The 24,499-nt window shown below is 41.8% G+C and overlaps 1 protein-coding gene across 2 annotated transcripts in view; it reads left to right on the top strand.

Moving 5' to 3' along the window:
* The window catches only part of LOC142052784 (prostatic acid phosphatase-like), a 60,603-nt gene that overhangs the window by 13,332 nt on the left and 22,772 nt on the right, over positions 1-24,499 (top strand). For both annotated transcript variants that reach the window (XR_012658991.1, XR_012658992.1), the window contains exons 3-4: positions 7,187-7,301; positions 23,290-23,686. The gene's annotated coding sequence lies outside the window, so the exon portion shown is untranslated. The remainder of the gene's footprint in view (positions 1-7,186; positions 7,302-23,289; positions 23,687-24,499) is intronic.

Genomic DNA, 24,499 nt, shown 5'->3' on the forward strand with positions numbered 1-24,499 from the left:
TCACTGGCTAATACACTGGGCACGCATAGAGCGGAGCAATGGCGAATATAAGGAGGAACTTACTGTCTGCTAGGGAAGAAAGCACTGCCTTTCCAAATATTCAGCACTAAATAACTTTCACTGGAAAAAGAATGAAGAAACCAACCTCGCAACAGAATCCACAACAGAATATTTAGAGAGTTAAAATCACTTTGTGAACGGGCCTGTATAGAACTACTAACTTGTTTGAAGTGCAGCTGTAGTCAGGGCTACTCACCTCCTCATGGGCACATAAGGGCATGAAAACAGCAGAGATGGTCCAAGCTGGAAAGTCACCTATCCTGGGTGTAGTTCCAGACGATATTTATGTCCTGGAGGAAGTGGTAAGAATTTCCAGAGTCAAGCCTTTCACCTGGGGACTTAAAGAAAGGCATTACCCTTTTATTCAAATGAACCTTTCCTCCAGGCAATTTTTTTTTATTATTTAATTTTCCTCAAAATTGTGTTCTCTATCCCAATTTAAGACAAGAAGTTTGATTTGTTTTTCATGGTCATTGTCAAAAATATTATTCAAGGGGTTGTCATACTTAAAAATAAACTTCTATGTTGCATATTTGGAAATTTAAAAATAAAACCCCTTGAATTTCAGTAACTTCTACTACTACTTTTCAGAGTTTTTGACCAATCCTGTTGTTTAGTGAATCACTCCAAGACACAGAAGAAGGTGTAAAATACCCCTCTTCCCACCTCACCAACTTCCTGAGTATCTCTGTTCCCAAAATGGGAAAGGACTAGAGTTTATGCTAAAGAGCTTCGGTTCTCACAGTACATCAAACAAACCTGAGAAAGAGAAGATAAAAATGAACCACCACCAATATAGTGTCCAGTGGATGCTGCAGGTTAGGGTAATCAATAGTTATTGCCATCTGTTTCTGGAATGAAAAATCCCCAGAGATGATAGGACAGATAACAGAGGCCGGGCAACTGTAAGTCATCTCATGCTAACCCATGGCCATCACAAGAATACAGAGCATAAGGATCATAAGCCCAACTCTAGGATCCATACAACCACTTCACAGTACCTCTACACATTACCATATTACCGTATTATGCATTGTATGTATTATTGTATATACATGCACATACATTTACAACTTGCAGGTCCAGGTCTGGACACAGAAATGACAACCCTTCAAAGAAGGATAAGAGTTCTCCCTCTTGAAGAGTTTTCTTCCAACTTTCTTCTGAGCACTGAAAGTAATTTACTTGAACCTTTCATTTCTGTTTTATAAATTAGCGTTTGAGAATAAAGCACAAGATGTGTCTTGATTTTGAAGGGCTCACTTACCTCTGATGTGGTCTTTCATATGGAAATCAGATGGTATTTCTTCCCTTGAACAAACCTCATGCTCGGTTTATATGAAAATGTAGATTTACACACCCCTAAGAAATGTGACACCACCACCCCACCATTCATTTCCAAACTAATTTTGATGTACAACCCAAACTCTGGTGATTAAGTGATTGACCCACTGCTACCTACCAACCATGCAAATACACCCAGCTTTGGCAAAACCTTGTTGCCTGCTCCTCCAGGGTTTCTGCATGTTGTTTAGACAGAAGTTCACTCAGAATGGTTGCTACAAATTAGCAGTGAACAGCTGGTGTTTTTTGTGTTTTTATTAAATAAAATCTGGGATTCCCAAAGTTTTTGGCTTTCCACATATTGGGAAGATAAAATACTGATTTAACAGCCCAGCTAACTGGAAACAGCCCAGAATCATGCAAACCATTCACTTCTGTGAGAAGAATGAATAATCAGCAACATATCAGAAGAAATGACCATCATCCATACCAAACTGCACAGAATTCACATTTACCCAACACCTAAAATTTGACAGATACCTACCCTAGCATCCTGATCCAGATGACCATTAAACAATTGTGAGCTATGTTGCTTCTAAAAATTCACGTTAATGCTTCAGTTGAGTAATACAATGCACGGTTCAAAATAATACTTTTGTCTCATTGTTACAATGCATGTAAACCACAATGTAATTTTCACTTAAAGTAGTTTAATTTTTTTGTTTGTTTGTTTCTGTCCTAGGAACATTCATATCAGAGATTTTCTGGCATTTGATTTTTGCAGTTGTTTAGAGTCTGGAACTGATGTATGAACACATCTGGGAGTAGGACCAGTGCAGGGATATTCATATGGGAACAACTATGATCCATTTCTGCCTGTTAACGTCATTTACAAACAGAATAGTAATAAGTGACTGGGAGAACCAGTTCCATGACACTAAGAGCAAGGCATAGGAAACTATTTAAGGAGTAGTCAGCCTAGTTTTAATTAGGATGTTGACTTCCAGTTTCCCCAGTAGTGTCAGGGAGCAGTGAGGGCCAGGGAAATGGAGCCAGGAGTTGATGGTATCCCCAATACAGGACATGCCCTCACCAGCTGAGCAGAGTCCCACAGGGTCTGAACATGTCAGAGAGATCTGAGGACTGCTAAAAGGGCCCTTCAGTAGCCACAGACACAGAAAGTGATGAAGGAGGTCCAGGGTCCAACCAGGGACTCCAGTCTGCAGCAAAAGAAGACAGGGTCAGAGATAAGGCTACAACATACAAACAAGGGCTTCATCCAAGAGACAAGCTACCTGCAGCACATGGCAAAGGTCAAGCTGGGGACAGGACAAGAGGCAGGCAAACCTACAACATAGCTCAAGAAGGGACCAAAGCCACCAGGCCAAGCTTAAATGAGGCATTAATGGATGTGGGTGGCAGCCCCAGGTGAGGTTCCTTAGAGCCAATAAAGTCTGTTAGTGCCCTAAAAGCCCTGACAAGAACTGGACAATGTCTCTTCATTTAATGACCTTCCCCTGTACCAGTCATCCACATGGCAGCAGATGAGCTTAATCTTATTTTAGGAACACCTTTATAGGTCATCTGTTTGCTTACATTTACACACACACAATAACATCAAGGCCCTATTGTGATCAATAAAAGCTTTTGCCATTTGCTTCAGTGAAGTCAGGATTTCACTTAATACAGAGTCAGTGCACTGTTTGGAAACATGAGCCAGATCAGAGCTTCAGAAATGAGGACCTGCACAAGCCTTTGATTTTGCAGAGCTGTGTGTGAGTCAAAACCATCAGTTCTACCGATATGAAACTGTATTGAGTTTACATGGCAAGGTTTTGGTAGCGGGGGGGCTACAGAGGCGTGTCAGATAAAGCCAGTGCCAGCTGTCTCCAAGTCAGACCCACCACTGGCCAAGGCCAAGGCAATCAGTGACGGTGGTAGTGCCTCTGGGATAATATAGTTCACAGAATTACAGAATGGTAGGGGTTGGAAGGGACCTCTGGAGATCATCTTGTCCAACCCCCCTGATTCAGCAGGGACACCCAGAGCAGGGGGCACAGGAACATGTTCAGGTGGGTTTTGAATGTCTCCAGGGAAGGAGACTCCACAACCGCTCTGGGCAGCCTGTTCCACTGCTCTGTCACCCTCACAGCAAATAAGCTTTTTCTCATATTGAGGTGGAACTTCCTGTGTTCTAACCTGTGCCCATTGCCCCTTGTCCTTTCACTGGGCACTATTGAAATGAGTCTAGTCCCATCATGCTGACACCCACCTTTCAGATATTTATAGGTATTGATGAAATCCCCCCTCAGTCTTCTCTTCTTCAGGCTGAACGAACCCAAGTCTCTCAGCCTTTCCTCATAAGGGAGATGATCAAGTCCCCTGATCATCTTGGTAGCTCTCTGCTGGACTCTCTCCAGTAGTTCCCTGTCTTTCTTAAACTGGGGGGCCCAAAACTGGACACAGTACTCTAAATGTGGTCTCACTAGGGCAGAGTAGAGAGGGAGATAAGTTGTCTTGATCTTCTGGCCACACACCTTTTAATGCATCCCAGGATACCGTTGGCCTTCTTGGCCACAAAGGCACATTGTTGGCTCATGGTCAACTTGTTGTCTGTCCACCGGCACTCCCAGGTCTTTGCCTGCAGAGCCGCTTTCCAGCAGGTCAGCCCCCAGCCTGTACCAGTGCGTGGGGTTTTTCCTCCCCAGGTGCAGGACCTTGCACTTGCTTGTGTTGAATTTCATCAGGTTCCCCTTGGCCCAGCTCTCCAGCCTGTCCAGGTCTCGTTGGATGGCAGCACAGCCTTCTGGTGTATCAGCCACTCCTCCCAGCTAGGTATCATCAGCAAACTTCCTGAGGCTACACTCTATCCCATCATCCAGGTCATTGGTGAATATGTTGAACAGGACTGGGCCCAGCATAGACCCCTGTGGAACACCACTAGTTTCAGGCCTCCATCCAGGCTCTGCTCCATTGATCACAACACTCTGAGTTCTGTTGTTGAGCCAGTTATCAATCCACCTAACTGTCCACTCATCCAACCCACGATTCCTTAGCTTGCTTATGAGGATGCTATGGGAGACAGTGTCGAATGCCTTACTGAAGTTAAGATAGACAACATCCACTGCTCTCCCTTCATCGACCCAGCCAGTCACACCGTCACAGAAGGCTATGAGGTTGATCAAGTGTGATCTTCCCTTGGCGAATCCATGTTGACTGTTTCTGATAACCTTCTTGTCCTCCACATGCCTGGAGATGACCTCCAGGATTAACTGCTCCTTCACCTTTCTGGGGATGGAGGTGAGGCTGACTGGCCTATAGTTCCCCAGGTCCTCCTTCTTGCCCTTTTTGAAGACTGGAGTGACATTTGCCTTCCTCCAGTCCTTGGGCACCTCTCCTGTCCTCCATGACCTTTCAAAGATGATGGAGAATGGCGCAGCAAGAACATCCACCAGCTCCCTCAGCACTTGTGGGTGCATCCCATCACGGCCCATGGATTTGCAAGGATCCAGTTTGCCTAGGTGATCTCTGACCCAATCCTCCTCAGCCAATGGTAAATTTTCCTTTCTCCAGATTTTTTATCTCTCCTCTGGGGGCTGGGATGCCTGAGGGCCAGCCTTAGCAGTGAAGACTGCAGCAAAGAAGGCATTCGGTAACTCTGCCTTCTCTATATCCTGCGTCACCAGGGCCCCTTCCTTGCTCAGCAATGGGCCCACTGTATCCCCAGTCTTCCTTTTACTGCTGATGTATTTAAAGAAGCCCTTCTTGTTATCTTTGACGAGCATTGCCAGATTTAATTCCAAGCGGGCCTTAGCCTTCCTTGTCGCATCTCTGCATACCCTGACAACATTCCTATATTCGTCCCAAGTGGCCAGTCCCTTTTTCCACATACTGTGAACCTTCCTCTTCCATTTTAGTTTCTCTAGAAGCTCTTTGCTCATCTGTGCGGCTCTCCTGGATCCTCTGCCGGACTTCCTCCTAGGGATGCACCAACCATGAGCTCAGAGGAAGTGGTCCTTGAATAGTGTCCAGCTCTCTTGGACCCCCTGCCTTCTAGAGCCCTAGCCCATGGGATTCCTCCTAGCAGGTCCTTGAAGAGGCCAAAGGTGGCCCTCTTGAAGTCCAAGGTTGTAACCTGACTCATAGCCCTGCTTCTACATTGCAGTATCCTAAACTCGACCATCTCATGGTCACTGCATGTAAGGCTACCCCCAACTCTTACACTCTCAACCAGCCCTTCCTTGTTTTTGTATATTTAAGAAGGGGGAGTGGGGGCGGTGCGGTGCAGGGCAGGGAACAGAACTGCAGAACAGCAGCAGAAAGAGGAGTGAGAATATGTGAAAGCAACAACCCTGCAGACACCAAGGTCAGTGAGGAAGGAGGGGGAGGAGGTGCTTCAAGCGCTGGAGCAGAGATTCCCCTGCAGGCCATGGCAAAGACCATGGTGAGGCAGGCTGTCCCCTGCAGCCCATGAAGGACCCTATGCCAGAGCAGGTGGATGTGCCCGAAAGAGGCTGTGACCCCATAGGAAGCCCACAATGGAGCAGGTTTGCTGGCAGGACTTGTGACCCTGTAGGGGACCCACACTGGAGCAGTCTGTTTCTGAAGGACTGCAGCCTGTGGAAGGGACTTACGCTGGAGCAGTTCGTGAAGAACTGTGGCCTGTACAAAGGACCCATGTTGGAGAAGTTTGTGGAGGACTGTCTCATGTGGGAGGAACCCCATGCTGGAGTAGGGGAAGAGTATGAGGAGTCCTCCCCTTGAGGAGGAAGGAGCATCAGAGGCAACATGTGATGAGCTGACCACAACCCCCATTCCCCATCCCCCTGTTCCATTTGTGGGGAGGAGGTAGAGAAATCTGGAGTGAAGTTAAGCCTGGGAAGAAGGGAGAGGTGCGGTGTAAAATTTAGGTTTTATTTCTCATTATCCTTCTCTGATTTGATTGGCAATAGATTAAATTAATTTTCCCAAGTCGAGTCGGTTTTGCCTGCTGACGCGGAAGTCACGGTCACCGCACACGACCAATATGATCAAGCAAATGCCAGTTTATTACAGACACAGCACGGTTAATATAGCTCTGCAACCACCTTATCACACACAAGCCTCTACTGTTTATTATACACGAGCCTATTATTAGTTGGTCAGCACGGCCTTGGGCTTTATCATATAGGATAGCTACTAGCAGCATTGCCAACTCCCGCCTTGTTTTGCTATGCTGTAACGAGACACTCCCACCGGTGGTATGGGATGCGGCCCCTGTTGACAGAGTAGCACCTGTGGCCAATCTTGGAATGCAACTTATCAGGAAGGCATAATGCCATCCCACACATTCCCACAGTAAGCTTGTACAATGCTACTTCGTAAGTCTTGGGAAATACAAAATCACAGCTGTTACTAATAGCTACATACATTGGTTTTAACTCGCAACATCCTTGAGGCCTTCTTGTTCTCAGGCAGATTAAGTCCGCGCAGTCCGAGCCTGGATTGTTCACTACGTGTCTTTTGCTTTCCAGATATCCCACATTTGCCATGATGATAATTGGTGAGTGATCTCTCCCTGTCCTTATCTCAACCCATGACCCTTTTGTTTAATTTTCTCTCCCCCTGTCCAGCTGAGGAGGGGGAGTGATAAAGCAGTTTTCATGGGCACCTGGCACCCAGCCAGGGTCAACCCACTGCAGAAGCTTACAACTAAAAGCAATGTTTGTGTGCTGTCATCAAAATCTACATGTTAGGGGCTACATACATTCATCTTCTGTGATGGTAGAGATCTCAGAGAACCAAATACTCACATATGATGGCTTTGGCTTAAAGCATTAATGTTGGTTCCTTTTATTTGCAGGTGGACACATTCTCTCCATTTCCATTTTCACTGGACGTACTGGATGCTGGAAGGACTGCTGCTCACCGTACATCGCAAACATCCCCAGACATCATCCAGGGTAACACAAAGGCAGGTAAAACAACAGGGTAGCTCTATGAGACTCTCTTCTGAGGACTTTAATTTTTAAGTGTGTTAGCTACAAGTGAGCTAACACACATCAGCAATCTAGTAGCTGCCATCAGGTGACCAAGAAAGCCAATCACAAGTACATGTAAATGATCTGTCCCTGGTGGAGAATACTTTCTGGTATTTGTACACATCAGCAGTATACAGACGCCTAAATACTCAATGCAAACTGCACTTGATCATGTATTGTGTTACAGAGTTAAATTGTTGTCGGTGAATTTGAAATGTTGATGTTCAACACTGTGGAATATAAATTAATTCTAAAACACTGGTATGAAGGACATATTAAATGAAAAAGCTCTAATAGGAAAAGCTGGGCACTGTGTATGCTCATGTATGTCTGAGGTGCCCGGAACAATTCCACGATTCTTATTGAGTTTTCTGGTGAATTTCTGAGAACCAGTACATTTTTCATCTCTTTTTTTCCCCCCACTACAATCATGACTTCATTTGTTGCTGTTAAATATTACTCAATTCTCTGTACAGCCCCATAGAAGTTCAAACCACCCTTTGGTAGCCCTTCAGAAACCTGAAACAAACACATTCATATCAGCTTTTTGCAGTAGGAATATTTAATCCTAGATCCATCAAATTCAGCAGCAAAATATAGCTGCTTTCCCTACCATTGAATGGAAATAGTCTGAAGTCAATGGAAAAGAGAAGACTGAGGGGGGATTTCATCAATACCTATAAATATCTGAAAGGTGGGTGTCAGCATGATGGGACTAGACTCATTTCAATAGTGCCCAGTGAAAGGACAAGGGGCAATGGGCACAGGTTAGAACACAGGAAGTTCCACCTCAATATGAGAAAAAGCTTATTTACTGTGAGGGCGACAGAGCAGTGGAACAGGCTGCCCAGAGCGGTTGTGGAGTCCCTTCCCCGAAGACATTCAAAACCCACCTGAACATGTTCCTGTGCCCCCTGCTCTGGGTGTCCCTGCTGAATCAGGGGGGTTGGACAAGATGATCTCCAGAGGTCCCTTCCAACCCCTACCATTCTGTGATTCTGTGAAAATTTCTGTTTACTCCAACAAGGCAGGACTCTAATTCAATAACCAACAGATTATTAATACAATATGAGGTTTCTCACTTTCAGGCTCACTCACTCTGACCACAAGCTCGAGCTTAGGAAACTCCCATTAGAAAAAAATTTTACTGTCAGAATGGTCAAACGCTAGCCCAGAGAGGTTGTGGGATTGAACCTGTTTTGAGCAGGGGTTTGAACTAAAAACCTCCAGAAGTTCCTTCCACCCCTGGTTATTCTCTGCAGCTTCACCAACATTAGCCCCGCCCTACAGACCTAGAAACCCTTGCAGACTAGTCAAATTGGGGTCATGATCATTTGACCAGAAAAAGGAAGCCAGAAGGAAGATGAAGAGAGAAGAAATATGCCTGAGGAGGGAAGCGAATTTCCTCAGACCAAGAAGGAAGAATAAGAAAAAGTGTGCAGAGTTCTTTATATAGGAAAGATGAGCTTCCCACTTCACATCTCACCACCAGTGAGCCACCCTTTCCACTGACTTCAGGAAACTTACTCCAGTTTATGCTGATGTAACTAGAAATTGCATCCAGTCTAGAAAATTTTCCAAACTTTCCAATAAAGCATCACCCCCACAGCATGCCGTTGGCATTTTGCCTCATCAGCGTTCAGCACTTCAGGTGTCAATGTAAAAGCTTATTCATGCCATAGTTTTTCTGTCTGTATTTGTAATTCTGCCCCACATAACACTTAGAAGGCACTACTACACTCAGAAAAAAATTTTAAGGCACTATATATGTATTTTTGCCAATGACATCTAAAATTTTACAAGCTACTTTTTCTTACAGAAATGTCTGACCCTTTCATTTATTCCCTACCTGAAATCATAATCATCCCTGCAGCAATCAACTGATTTCATAGATCATTCTTTGAGTTGAGGAAAAAGCAGGAGATGATGAAACCTGCAGAATAAAAGAGAAAGCATCCTTGAAAACTTTTCCCCCATCTCAAGATGAAAAACAGAACAGCAGGCAAACTATATAAGTAACAATTTCCAAACCTTTTTTGAGAAACAAGTAAACAAATGATAGCCCTAATTTAGCAAAGTAATGAAATATCTGGACAACCTGAGGATCGTGAATATTGCTAAGGAGATGTCTCTCTAAACGGAGGCCAATGTTTAGCTACACTGTGTCCTCTCCTTGCCTGATTTTCGTTGACCTAAGGACTCCTTCCTGCATGGTAGATATCTCAGGAGATCTAAGCAGGCTTCATGGGTACTACCAACAGATGCATGTCACCCACAAGTGGAAAGTTAGCATAACCCCATGTAGCATTACCATCCCCCACAGCAGCTAAGTTAGGCCAGCCCTAACATCACCAGAATGTCATTTAACCCAACAGTCTGTGGTAATAAAGTTAGATCATAGATGCTCTACACATCTGCATCAGGTAATGGAGGCATCTGAGGTACAGTCTCTTCCTATATTACCTCCCTTCTCTTGCTCTCCTGCTTCCCAGAGTGAGATATCACACTGTCTTATTAGATGCAATCCTGCTCATTACATTGACTGAATCAGAAATACAAAGAGCAGGTGCTTCATAGTGACAGCCTAACACAATGGCTCTTAATCTTATATATGCCACAGCCACTTTCACACAAGGTCAATTGCACCTATAATTAATTTACACAAGCCAAACCCTCAGCTGCCACCTTACACAGACTTGCAAATCCACAGGCTGCACAAAACTGTATCGGTAATTAGTTTGTCAAGCAAATGCTAGGGAAGAACAACACTGGTAATTTATACCATAGTTATTCAAATGAAACATCTTGCCTGAGTAATTCAATGTCAGAAAGTAGAACAGCAGCAAAGCAGAACAAAGAATTGGAGTCTTCCACCAGCTACTTCTTTAAGGAACATCACTGTAACAGCTTATGAGCCAAATTCAGACACAGTAAAAACACATGTTCCTTCACTGAACTCATCTGGCTGGATTTTGGCATTAAAAATGGTGGTGAAATCATACATGCACATTCTATGTACAAAGACTCTGGGATGACAGAGGCTGCTAGAATTCAGCCAGGAAAGATCTGTATGGAAAACACTGTAAGTTATCCCAAAAGGCAAAATACAGATCATCTATTGGAAATACATGTTGCTTTCTAGGGCTTTGCAAAAAAAAGCAGGATTGCTCACCCCACACCCTCCTTATGTTTCTTCTCACTCTACTACCCTTAGTACTGTCAGAGGTATTGGGACCCTCATCATTTGTTACCAGCGGTCCTCTCCACAATAGAACTAGTTGGTTGTAGTTTTTGTTTTGTTATTGTTACTTTTTTTGTGTGTGTAAAATAGAATTGCACTTTTAAAAAATGCTGCTTGGGTGATACTGCAAACCAAAAGTAGGATTCCCTGGGCTCATGACTATGCAATGGGCTTCATTGTCACTAACCTGGGACACACCATAAGATACAGTGTCCTAGCCTTGGAAATGCCTGCAGTCCCCCCAGAGTACTGTGTCTGAAAGCTGTAGAAGCTTCAATTTCAACCTCATCTTTGCTGCAGAGGGTTTAGGGACCTTGGTGTGAATTGCACAATTTCTGATCCTGGATAAAAATCTATCTCAAAACCTGGTGTTCCAGAGTCCTGCCCTGCAAAAGGACTTCCTCAAGACTTCCACTAGTACCTGTCAGAGGTCTGGGCCAGATGACTTAAAGAAACTAAAATTTTTCAGTCCAGAATCCCACACAATGTTTCTTGGTTTCCATTGCCTGGAAAGCTCTCACTTTAGCAGTCAGACAGGAGGGGAGCATGGCAGAAGTTGGGGAAAGCTTTTAAAAGGTTTCAAAGACCTCCTCTTTTAAGGTCAAACCCCTTGCTGGCCTCCAGCTTGCAGAAAGAGCAGCATGGCATGCCAGAGATAGGCAAACCACCTTGATGGGTCCAGCGGTAGATTTATTCAGGCTCATATGGTCGCGTGTCAGTCAGGATTTCCTTCTTCTAGTCCATGTGTGCTGTGTTCTCCAGCAGAAAAAAAAGTGCTGAGCAGCAAGCTCAGATCAATGAGGAGTTTAAAGAGCTGAGCAGAAGACTGGAAATAGCTATAAGAGATGGACCTCAGAGCCTTAGAAGGCATTTACCAGAGCTACATGAACCTGGGGACCACAAGAGACCACCTGAAGGACTGAGTCCCACTGCAGGACACCATGGGACACCCACACCCACCTGTGTAGAGGTTGGTAATCTACACAGGATAACAACACATTAACTCGGGTCTGCACCATGGGAAGAAACACCTTCAGAAAGGGTTGTCTAGCCCGATATCTTGTTTTTAACAGTGACTGACATGAGATATGCAGGAGAAACGTACACAAAAGTTATGAACATATGGAGACGCTTCCTTCCCACTCAGCCTTCCAGCTGCTAACCATCCATCCACCTGTGAGAGGTTCCCAGGCTGGGGGCTGCATCTGAATCCTACAGCTAGCAGCCCTTGCTGAGCTTTGAATTAATCTAATTGCTTTTTGTACCCCTTTATACCTCTGGCCTCCAAAATACTTGGTGCCAACAAACTCCCCAATTTAATTACGCACTGCATGAAAAACTATTTCCTTTTGTTTGCTTTAAACCTGATGCCAAATAATTTCATTTCACAGCCATTCATTTCTGGGTTAGAAAAGAGACAATGAATAAACCATTCCCTGCTCCTCTTCTTCACACCAGTCATAATTTGATATTTCTGTCTGTATGAAATCTCCAAGGACAGGTTTTTTATAGCCCTAAGGGGTCTCATCCATTAATCCTCTCTTCCTATGGAAACTGCTCCATTCTTCCCACCTCCATCACTCCTTCTGCATTGGGCTGCACATTATCCAGGATGTTCCTGCAACATGAAGTCCAGCCACAAGTCTCATGTTTTCCTTTTCCTGTTCACCTTCATCCTAACAACTTCTAACATTCAATTTGCCTTTCTGACAGCAACTGAGATTTGAGTTGAAATTTCAAAACAGTATCCACAGTGATGTTGACATCTTTCCCCACCTCTCTGTGGTTTTAACTACCTGAAATAATTCACTTAAATTGTTAAGTATTGTCATCTCCCTGTCACCTGTTTCCAGATCATTTATGAATCTGTTGTACAGCTCAGATACTAGTGTGCATCCCTTTAGGATTCCCCTGGTAGCCACGGTGAAAAATGAGCATTTCCTTCTTTCCCATTTTCTAGATTTTTCTTCGGCCTCCCACCCCTTTTTGGCATCCATGCTTGCTCACCAAGAGGCAGCTACGTACCTCTCAACAGGGGTCTTCACTCTCCTGCCATCTGCCCACGCAGCCTTGGGCAGAGTAGTACAGATTACTTTCTCCTCCAACCTAACTCTGAGCCTTCGTGTTGATGTTCCCCAAAACCTCAAAGCAAAGCTTGAGCCAGAAAACTTCATCCCCCTGGGACTGTACTTGAGCTCTGCATTTGCAAGAGAATCCCAGCACAGGTCCAGGCTGGGATGGCATCTCTCACTACCTGGATCAGGATCATCTTTCAACAGACATGGTCTAAAGGCCAAGAGAGCCCTGAGCAGTCTGTGTCCTCATCAGACATTGTGCACATTTCTAACTGGAAGCCTTTGGTTCCTGGGAGAGAAGCCTCCAGGACTCAAGGTTTCCTTCAATCAGAAATTCAAGGCAGAACCCAAAACCCTCCATCCAGATATCCCTGAACTTTGGGGCTCTAGACATCTGGCTCTAAATTTTGCAACTTGAACCCGTGATCCCTACACATCAGAAGGCTGCAGTGAAAAAAAAATAGTCATCCTTCTCTAAGGCCAAGCCATAGCAAATCCATAGCATCACTGCATCCGCAGTGGCTCCCAAAATAGAGGGTGGGCCTTGTGGGTGGGAGAAGAAGACATGGAGGGATAAACAGCATCCTGGGGCAAAGAGAGTAAGACTTGACCAGTCCAGGGCAGGTTTTAGTGAAATGAGTTGCCCAGAGAGGTGGTAGATGCCCCATCCCTGGAAACATTCAAGGTCAGGCTGGACAGGGCTCTGAGTAACCTGATCTGGTTGAAGATTTCCCTGCTCATTGCAGGGGGGTTGGACTAGATGGTCTTTAAAGGTCCCTTCCAACCCAAACCATTCTGTGATTCTGTGAAACCTTGCTGAGAATAGGAAAACCTTTTATAATATAAAACTGAGAGATATATATCCTTAGATGTATACAGAATAGATGATGGGCCAAGCTGCACCTCTAGGTAAACAGCGGAAGGGCTAATTGATGGTACAAAAGAGTTGCTTCATTTTCTGTAAGTGTCACTGGTTAGGATACTATAGCCACATGAAACAGGCCTTCTCAGAATCAAGATGATCCATTTCCTGGCTTTTGTGCCTTAGGATGATACAGTGTGGTAAACCAGTGCATTTCTGAATGAGTACTGACAGAGCAAGCAAAACTGTTACTTAATTACAAAAGCATAAATATCAACCATAAATACTTAATACATTCTCAGTTGTTAATGCACTAATATTTTCCTCCCTTTTCCTCTGTTATGCATTTTCTTCCTGATGGATTTTGGTGGGGGCTTTTTGGTAAAAATTACGAGTAGAGGATTGCTACTCCTGAATGTTATTGAACCTAAGCGGTCAATGACCTCTTTAGCTCTTGCCATTACTAACTATGTTTCAGTGGAGATAACAAAATCTGGAAGTATGAAAAGAAAATATCTTTCAAACATCTAAAATAAAGCTGCTTGCAGAAATGGGCATTGTTTTTTAAACTCACACTAGTAGAGCATTACAAGATGGAGACACCAACTCATGTTGGCACAGACATCTTTGGTGAATAGTAAACTGACCAAGACACAGGATCGATTTTCCCAGAACAACTACACAAAAAACTAGCTGTCTGTCTAGTCAAGAATCCTTAAAGAGAAGTAGTTCCTTTGGGGAAAATATTAAAGAAAAGAAGGGTAATTTGGAAACAGCCTGGCCACTGTTAAGAGTTCTTTTTATTTCTTTTTCCATTTAATTGTAACCCAATGTTTAAGAGTTTTCATGTATATCTAACTTTGTTCTATTTCACGTAAATGAGGGTTTTCCAATAATCAGTATTAATTCTGTATCCTCTTTTGACTTCTTGGGGATACTTTTTGGCAGCAGTGTTTTCCACAGGTTTTCTGTGCTTAGTAGGAATAAACAAACTCCCATCAGTATTAATACTTCTGTCATTGTCTCTCCCTAATGTCTTTCTCTCTTATATAATCCCAGTCTTTCCCCATGTCCAGTTTTTTATTATACCTTGATTTTATGCTCCATAATTAATCCACAAAGAGCAATAATAATTTCCATACCATCATGTCTTCCGACATGAAACTCATTGCAATAAGGCAAAAAACAATTATAACTGCAAACAATGTGTTGTTCAGTCATATAGTGATGACTCTAGACTAGACCAGCAAAACTTTTTACTAGTATTGAAAAAACTTTTGTTAATATAGCTCTGATTAACTGTGGAATTTGCTTCCTGATTTTTGACACATATCATTTCACAATAATGCATATCACTACTAGGTATTCACCCAGCTGTACTTCACTTTCTGTGATATTTATTAAATATCTCCTACTGAACAGGGCATAATAAATCAAATGAAAGACAGGATGTGGATGTAAGAAGGAATATTTTAAAAAGGAAGATAGGAAATACACTTCATATAGAGCTGAAAAGTATAGTCTTTGAAAAAAGTGAGAAGATATGAGGGGACTTCTACACACAACTTCTGCAAAAACATGATTAGTGGATCTATGTGGTAGAAATATCACTGTGCACGCAGTCTAGGTGTATTTCAACCATATGAAAAGAGAACAAAAGAGCTATGCCTTGAGCAGAGTGGAGTTACATGTGTAAAAGAAAAAACAACAAACAGAAACCCCACAAGATCAGATAAAACAGAAACATCCTCTGCTGCTTTATAAACATCTGTTGGTCAGATTAGAGTTTTTAGTAAGACGGAGTGGTGAAAATCAGATCTCTTGGAGGCTCATTAAATTCAGAACTGTTCTCCATGAGGTAAAAGAATTAATTCTGGCTATGATGATAGGTGCATTTGTTCACCTAAGTCAGGCATGACCATGGCTGGTTTCTGTTAAGATGTTAATTTTGAAATAAATGTAAATAAGAGATCTGGAAAGCATAAAATTTAAACGTGAAGTAGGCAATATGAGATATAAAACCCAGTTTTTCGGACTTTCCCCGTAGAATATTTATTGACAGTAGGTCAACTTATTCTGCCAAAGGCTAAGTAAAACTGTAAACATGGACCCAGAAAGCAAGGCAAGGCCAGGTCCAGGCTGTTATTCTGCATTTGTGGAGATTTATAATAAATGAATGTGAATTCCTGACTCTAATTTACAAGTAGCTTCTAACAATTTCAGAGGAACTTCTCAGTGGGATGAAACTAATGTTGTAACATTGTTTGATTGGTACAAACTAATCCAATCACCTAGTGTGACAGCCAGTGTAACCAACCAAAAAAATATAGGATGGGTAAGAGGTAATCATGAATAACCTATCCAGAATACTATACTATAACCATAAAACAGTAGACATATCTCATTATTAAAATATCGTTAAACATTTTGGCCTCTGTTTGGTGCAGGATCAGTCATCAAAAGATTGAATAGAAGTCATGTTCCCAGCAAGTGAAAGTATGGGTAGCTTTTGAAAGGAAAAAAGTACTACAAAAAGTAGACTACCTTCCACAACATTGGTTTTGTGATTGGAGAGAACTGAGAGCTAACATACCTGGCTTTGAAATCACACCTTTTCCATTCTTTTCCTGGGAATTCATTAACAACTCACCTCTTCTCTTGCCTCAGTTTCCTTGTAAGTAAACTGGAACTGATGCATGCGTGACGGGAATGTGACAATCCTGATGTGATTACCAGTTGAAAAGCATTTTAAAATCTCAAACGGGAATGTTACAGAAGTGCTGCAGTTATAGCCCTTCCCAGGTTTCTATTCACAGGTGTATGAGGGGTAGGACCAGCCTCTTATTTGTTTAATGAATAATTTTATTTACTTAAAACTTGGATTAATTCTTTCCCCTCTCAAGAGATCAAGTTTGAGCCTGTAGCTGTTGGGAAGCTTGAAAATCATAACAGTGGCCATGCAAACCAGCTACACATCCATTACACTATCACCCAATTGCAAATGTGGTACAGGGACTGCCAAATGAACAGTTGGCTAATGCTTCAAAACCAAGGACAAATAGTGTATTACAGTTCAGTTAAGGAAAAAGACCACTTCTAAAGCATAGTAATCATACCACAAACTCCACACAGTAATTGTTTGATGGTTTTCAGCTGCAAAAATATGCTAATAGGATCAGTAAACAAAGAGAAAAAAGACTTTGAAACAATGATGAATACAGATAAAATAGCTCAGTGAAGCAGAGATATTTCCAAATGGCAGCCAAACATTGCAATATCTTTTCTGAACACAAAGAAATGAGAGCAGCCAGCAACAGACCTTAAAGCTGTACTTACACTGAGAGAGAAACTCAATATTACTTAGAGGGTAGGATTTTGAGGTTGAAGCAGACAAATCTGTACCACCCATCTCATTTACAGTCACTGAAAACTTGTTTTTGACACTTTGGCCAAAAGTGTTGACTGTCCTGCTATACTTTTAAAAAAGACTGCGGTCTGTGATGGAGGCCATCTTTTCTGGCTGTTGTACTTAATTATTTGTTTGCATAACTTAATTTCATACCTTTTGCTAAGATCTGCAAAAAACAGGATCCATCATTATTTCGTCTGAGTTTTCCTGAGAAATTCTGTCCCTGCTTGGAGATTAACAACAAGAACTCCCTCAGCTTTCTCAGGGTCCTCCTCAAACATTGCCTGAAAATATCAAAATGCTATGCATCCATTCTCTCTGCCCTCATGTAGTCAACCGATACTGCTGACCAGATATATCCACACAGATTACATGATATGAGAGCTTATATTCCAAGGCTGAGAAAGAATGAAGGCACAGTGTCTGTTGTGGTTCAGTACAGTGGTTGAAAATTGGTTAGCTTCATCTCATGCAAAAACCTGCCCTGTTGAGTCCATCAGCTGTGAAACTGAAGGCAAGAACCAGAAATGTCATTGCAGTAGACTGCAAAACACAGAGTATGCCAAGAGGAGAAGGGCAGAAGAAGAGAGGACTTGACTTTAAATCTTATTTTGTTTGTTTTTCACCAGAAAACAGCAGAGACTGGCCAGGCAATGCCACTGAGTTGTACTAAAGCAACCTCCTGATCCTCACATTCTCCTCAGACCACACTGGTTTGCAGAGTTACTGTACAGGCCGCTACATCTTTTGGAGCATGTAATGGAAAGTTAGCAACACAATAGCCACAGAGGAGGGTCATTTTGTGTTAAGTGGATATCAAAAGAGGGATGGTTCAAGGGACAATTGTTTGGATGCTTTGCTTAGTATTGTGTTAGTTTAGTTACACAAACATAGGTTTGTTACTTCAAGACACAAATCAGAGCTGATGTGAAAAGTGCACAGGTCTTGGTGTGGATAAAAGGCCCATGTAAGTGTCTAGCAGACAACCACTGATGTTGTTTTGTTCACCTGGAAACTGCACCTTTCTTTTTCATTGAATACACATCTTGTCTGAAAAGCAATCACAGGTCGGTTTGGTGCTTTGAGATGTGCATTGTACTAACACAAAATAGGCTACAAGAAGCTAAAAATGACTACAGGGCTGCTGTGAATGAGATCAGATTGTTGGATGGTTCCCATTCAACAAGGGGAAAAGGGGTCACATACTGCGTGGAATCACAAAGGTTTCAATTGTGAGGACTTCAGAAAGGGGCAGCACTTCGGAGATATTTGTTCCCTCTCATTCATGCTTTTTTCTTGTGAAAAGAAGGAGGGTTGAGTAGCTGGCCGTGTGGAAGGCTGCTCTTACTGCAGAACGGCCTACGACAGCAATTTCTATGGTGTTAGGAACTGTCACTGTCACAGATACTCTGCCGTGGTCAGGAAGGACACTAGCCTTGAAAAGAAAAGAAATAAGTTAGTGAAGAAACACTTTTTCAATTACAGGACCAACATAAAGCACTTCTAAAAATATTATTGACACATGGATTTTCCAATCTGGCATGCAGCAGAAGATCAAAATAAGTAATCCTATTAATTGTCTTCCATCCAGCTACTGCACTATCTACTAGAAAATGTGCTTCTTCACTGTCTCCTCCATCATTATTTGTCTCATACCAGTCATTTCCATTTCCTTCTAACACAATCGATATGCTGATGCTCCATGTAAGAATGAAACTATTCAGTCAAATCATCACTGTTATGTGTAATACCGCAAATATGCACTTCTGCCGTCTTTCTCAAGTTAAAGCCAGACATACTTCTTTTTTATGCTGGCAAGCTCAAAGGAAGAATGCCTTTTAGGTTAACCCTCGTAATTTATATGCAGCACAAATTACAGACAAAACTGAAACCTCAATGTATGCCTCTTTAAAAATTATGAAAAGAAGATGACTGCTTGGATCAATTATTAATACACTATATAATTTAGCCAAATTACTTAAATCGCTGAGGTCCACATGTAATCTTTTACAATCTAGTACAGAATATTTTGTATAATTGAAGCACTGACAGGAAATCTATGCTTGCTTGCTTTTCTTCTCATTATTTAAATGTTCACCCTGAGAAATAATTCTAAAAACATCAACAGTTTGTCAACTGTACAATATTCTTCTTGTAACATTGCAGAGATGACAACTACATACAACTGCACCAAGCTAAATTGAAATTACTAGATCTTTTTGTTAATAGGTTGTTTTTGCTTGCTCTTTAGAGCCGGAAATACACCTACTTTCATATTTGTATGTGCTCAGCAAAGATATTCTAGGCCTAAATGTACCTCTAAGGCACTACGGCAGAAAACACATGTTTTTCAGAACTTGAAAATTAACTCACTGAATTATGCATTGGCTAATCAACTTGTGATTCTTACAAAAGACACAAGATGAATATTAATTTTTGTATTGCACAAGGTAATCATCAGAAAGAGAGAAGATTCATCTTTGATACTCCACAGCGTCCCTTTCACTGGAGTTCAAGAACAGCACAGATCTGAGATGGCTCTGTTTATCCAGCAAAAGAATGTTAAAGGCAGTCTCATGTTCCCTGAGTGACAAACCCAGCAGAAAGAAACATGTTTTACATGTCAGAAATGTCAGAGTCTGAAGCAAGCAAGCATCAGGTGTTTCTACACATCACAGCAAAACGATTTATGATTTCTTGCAAGGCAGGTCACTAGACTTTTGGAGACAAATAATTTGAATATGGGGGAGAGGGGGCCACGCACAAGCATGTGTACATAGACATTACAGCTGAGTCACGGATGTGATTAGAAACAAACACTAAGACAGAGGCACAGTACGACAAATGCACCTTTTGCCTACAGCAAATATTTTTCTTCTTCCATTCCATGTATTGGTTTTCCAAAAGAAGTCCTCATTTTTTCCAGGCAAGATTGCTGTCACAGACAACATACGAGCCAAAAACAATACAGATATGCCTCAGAAAAGAAACATCTTTACTACCAGCTGTAAATAGAAAACACTGTCAGACTAGTTTTGCCAGATGCATCTAACATTACTTTAAAATTAGACAAAAAATTAGCAGCAGAGATCAGGCAAACTGTAAGAGGGAACAGTTGGTTTATGAGTTCCACTCTCACCTAGCTTTTGTTAATGATTCCTTGACTAATATAAAGAGGAATGTCTCAAGCACTGCACAAACTAACTCTATGCAGCAATTTTATAGCATACAAATCTCACATGCTCAGTTTGGCCCTCCAACCCTACTTTGTAGCTGTCTGCACAGATAAATGGACAGTACACAGATTTCCATACTTCAAGGACTCTGATTTTTTTTACCTTTTTTTACCATTTAACTGGTGTTCTTCCTATAAACCTGGTACTTTGTTAAACAGCTGTTATGATTTCCATTTTATTGAGCCAGCCTATCCCATATGCACTCTTAGCCATTCATTAGGCCAGATTGTTATAAAGACCAGGTGTTTAAAAGGACCTTTCCTTTGCTTAAACCCTTGACTATTACAAAAGCCATTTCTTTAACTGTTGAAGGTGTTACAGTTTCCCCCACATCTTCTCAGTTGGATATGTCACAGTCTCCAAGGTACTTTCACACTGTTGATGTGACTGACATTTCTTCATGCAGCAGGACTGTGGTCACATGAAGGAAAGTTTTTTGGTCCTCAGGATCAGATAACTTCCTTTTTCTTCTCGGGTATCAATATATTTATTAGCAAAAAAGGGTCCCAGGCCAAAACTTCATCCTTTAATCAGCAGCAATGAACACAAATGGTGAAAGTTTAACCAAATCCCTGACTCTGTGAAGAAACAAACCAGCACAATCTTCTGGTACAAAGAGTGCTAAGAAAGCATGCCTTCCAGCTGCATGTTAGGTCTACTTCTTCCCACAGCAAAGTGTGTGATGCTACATGAGGAGCTGTTGTCCCTTCCCTCTGAAACACTCCTAGCGTTTTCAAGTCTCCTACATACATATCTTGTGGCTTTTTGCCACAGGAAAATCTCAGTCTGTGGCTCATAGGGACTGAAGGTTTGGCCATCTCCACTCTTATGGAACACAAGCCTCTAAGTATTACTTTCCAGGCAGTACTATAGGAAAGAATCACAGAATCACAGAATCACAGAATCACAGGTTGGAAGGGACCTCAGGGATCATCTAGTCCAACCTTTCTAGGAAGAGCATGTGAACGACAAAGGTTGAACAAAGCTTCTCAGCCTGAAGTCCGCGCACTTGAAATCTGAAGGGTTTTCCCCTTTTCTGAGAAGGCAAGGATAAGGATGTATAGGCGGCAGATTTTGTTTGTCTGTATGTAAGTGGTAAAAGGCATTGCAGATATTAGCTCCACTACCTACACACTAGTGTCTGTCCCTGAAATATGTGTCACCAGGGGAGGTGGAGAAATGTTTATGCATAAAGGCATAGAGACAAAGAACACTTTCAGGACCATGTATCCACACATCTGTGGATTCACACATGACTCATGAACTGGGAAGAAAGTTAGGTCAGCTTTTATTGAGATGAGGCTTCTTTTGTGCTGGTTGTTTGTTTTTTTTTTTCTTGATACAGTTGAAGCATCCTACCTTTCTTAATAAGGTTGGTTTTATGCTTAAGATCTTTACAATAACTCAAATTATTAATTCACTCAGTAAGTATCATAGAGACTTTAAATACAATGGTTCATTCAAACCAATTCAATGGCTGTTATAACAGTGCTATTTTACATGCAGTGCTAATACGAGTGTTACCCACATGAGCAGAAGCAGAAATCAGTCTCCCAGAAAGATCATGGCAGTGAAGAGCAGCATCAGACAACCTAAAATTCAGCATTGCCTGGTAGTAGTCAGCCATGAAAACTAAAATGGTCTAAAATGAAAAAAAAGGTGATCTAGAATTCAAGAAAGAGCCCCTAATCATGCAATAGTATACCATGGTCTGAACTGGTGGTCAATTTATGCCTCAGATATCTAAAGGAGAGAATGCTTCCTGGACAGTACTCTAGAAATCCTATTCAGATAAGTCTCCATTTTGAGCTTAAAAAAAAAAAAGGCAATATTTATAGGAAAGTTTAATATTGGATTAAAATGCGGGGAACAATGATCAGGGCAAAGAACTAGAAAATGGAGTAGGCATATTTCCTACTGCTCTTCTTCTAAATTAATCTCTCACCAGTAGTAACAGACCTTCACAGACAGAAAAGGTATACCCATGATAAAACTTCAGCAGTAACAAGCCAGGGAGGATGGGGCCTGGAGAGATTTCAGTCACGGTATCACAGAACCCCAGCTCAGCTCATTCATTTGGCTTCTCGGGCAGCTATACTTAGCTCCATGTTACCAGAGCAGGCTCTGCATTGCAGTCACAGCGTGCCACAGCTGACGCTGCTGGGGTCAGTTCATAACAGCACAGTGGTCTTACAGCCGTACTGTTTCTGTTGTATGGAATAGCTAGATCAGTGCTAATTCATTATCTCTGCATTGCACTGTGATTTTTAGATATACCCTAAAGTTCATGTAGGAAGTCACGCAGGAAATCAAGCGTGGTCTTAAACGGAAGCCAGGTGTCTTGCAACTCAGTTCAGGGCTTCATCCACAAAAATAATTTTCCAGAATATTACAGATCACTCCACAGACAGTTCTTTCGGTCTCCTGCCATTTTCTGACTCAGGAAGCTAAGTATCTGTTCCTCTATAAGCCTGACCACCAAAATCAGCAGCTAGTTGGCAACAGAGATAACCATGCTTTTGTGCATGGTGGGGAGTTAATGCCCACCAATTCCACATGACAGCTGATCTTGAACTATCTAGCTGTTTTCCTGTCATGCTACCATCTTTTACACTTTGACTGCAAAAGGAAAGGATTTGGAGTGTTTGGCACAATCCCAAAAAGAGGAATTAACAAGGAGTTTGAGGACAAACTTAATTTCTACAGAAACATCCAGGATCTGCTTTATTAATAAAATTCAAAAAACATGTTGGCAGGGAATATAATCTCTTACTTTATGTGTCAGGGGGAGGTGTTAGTAACTCGGATTGCTACTTTGAATTTGGCCTCACTGCCTTCAACAACTCATTAGGTTCAATTATTCAACAGTACTATGGAATATGAAAGAGGTGATACTCAATTTTTAAAACTGAACTTAATTAATTAGAAGCCATTACTGTGCAATGCAAGGCAATTAAAAGCACCCAGGAGATGGCGCTTTAAAATTGTCTCTAAGGTCAGGAGGATATAACTAATGTCTGCTATCCAGACCCAATACCAAGTATCTCATATATAGAATTTAATTTTGGTTTTCATTTTTTTTTTTTTAATTTTTCAATACAGTAGAATACAGTGAAGAGGATTCCTCTTTCTTGAAAAACAGAGGTGGAAAATGTATCTGCATGAAGAGTTTATAATGCTGCCCTGGATTTTTGAGATGAAGTTGATAACAGTAAAATAAACCATTACCTAGTCAGAGCTGCAAGCCAGACTCTACATTCCTCCAAGAGATTTCCTTTGTACAGACTTTTTGTTTCAGGAAGTACAAATTCAGTAAAATATTCTCATTCTGAAAATAGCCATGGGAAGCCACAGGTCTCCCACATTCTTTTGTAGATCAAGACATGATGTTTGAATCTCATTAGAGCTGACTGATTAGGAATTACAAAGTCTGATGAAGAGGCAGAAGCACCAGGATATTGTGTACCAGGAATATGCTTTTTGTTTTGCTTATTCAAAGGTAAGAGATGTCAATGTTAATAAGCAGTGCCTGATAACATCTTGTATTTTCTTCACTTCTTTTGCTTCTCTCTGTTCTGTTATGTGTTTAAGCAGGGGAAAAATACACATTTTTAGTGAAACACTTACAAATCCTTTCTGGTAGGTGATTTTTATCCTTCTACACATAAACAAAGAGGTCTCACATTAGGAGTGGTCTTAACCTTGTTTAAGATGTAAGAGACCGCAGGATCTGAGTTCACCAGTTCATGGTGGGTTTGTTTTAATGAATGTTCAATACGTGTAACCAGACTACATGAACAGGCTTGCGTTGTATACACAATACACAAACCAAGAGAGTTTACTTAACATTTTGCGGAGTCACACATAAAACTACTGAGCAAATGGGGAACACCATGAAATAAGTGTCACACCGTTCCTTCCACTGTAAGCCTCCAGGAGATTAGTTGATACCAGAGAAGGTATGTTGTGTGTAATATGGATTGTCTGACATTTTAGTTTCCTTTCAAGTCACCCCTGGGGAGCATTTTGATTTACTATTCCAAGAGAATATTGTGCTCTCTAACTGTTCTGTGTGTAACACCTCACGGCAATGTAATCCTTCAGCACCCATGTGCCTCAACTCAGAGATTCCTGTTCACTAGAAAGATTGACTGCTAGCCCACAGGTTAAACAGGAGAAAACAAAGAAACCCACGTTTTAAAGAAAAGGGAAGAGAAATTCAGTTATGCAATGGACAAAACAGCCAAGTCAAAATTCATTGATATCACATTGCAATACTTGTATCGTCTTTATGCAATGTTCTACTGATGTA

Source organism: Phalacrocorax aristotelis, chromosome 2 (genome assembly GCF_949628215.1).
Source record: "Phalacrocorax aristotelis chromosome 2, bGulAri2.1, whole genome shotgun sequence".
Taxonomy (NCBI): domain Eukaryota; kingdom Metazoa; phylum Chordata; class Aves; order Suliformes; family Phalacrocoracidae; genus Phalacrocorax; species Phalacrocorax aristotelis.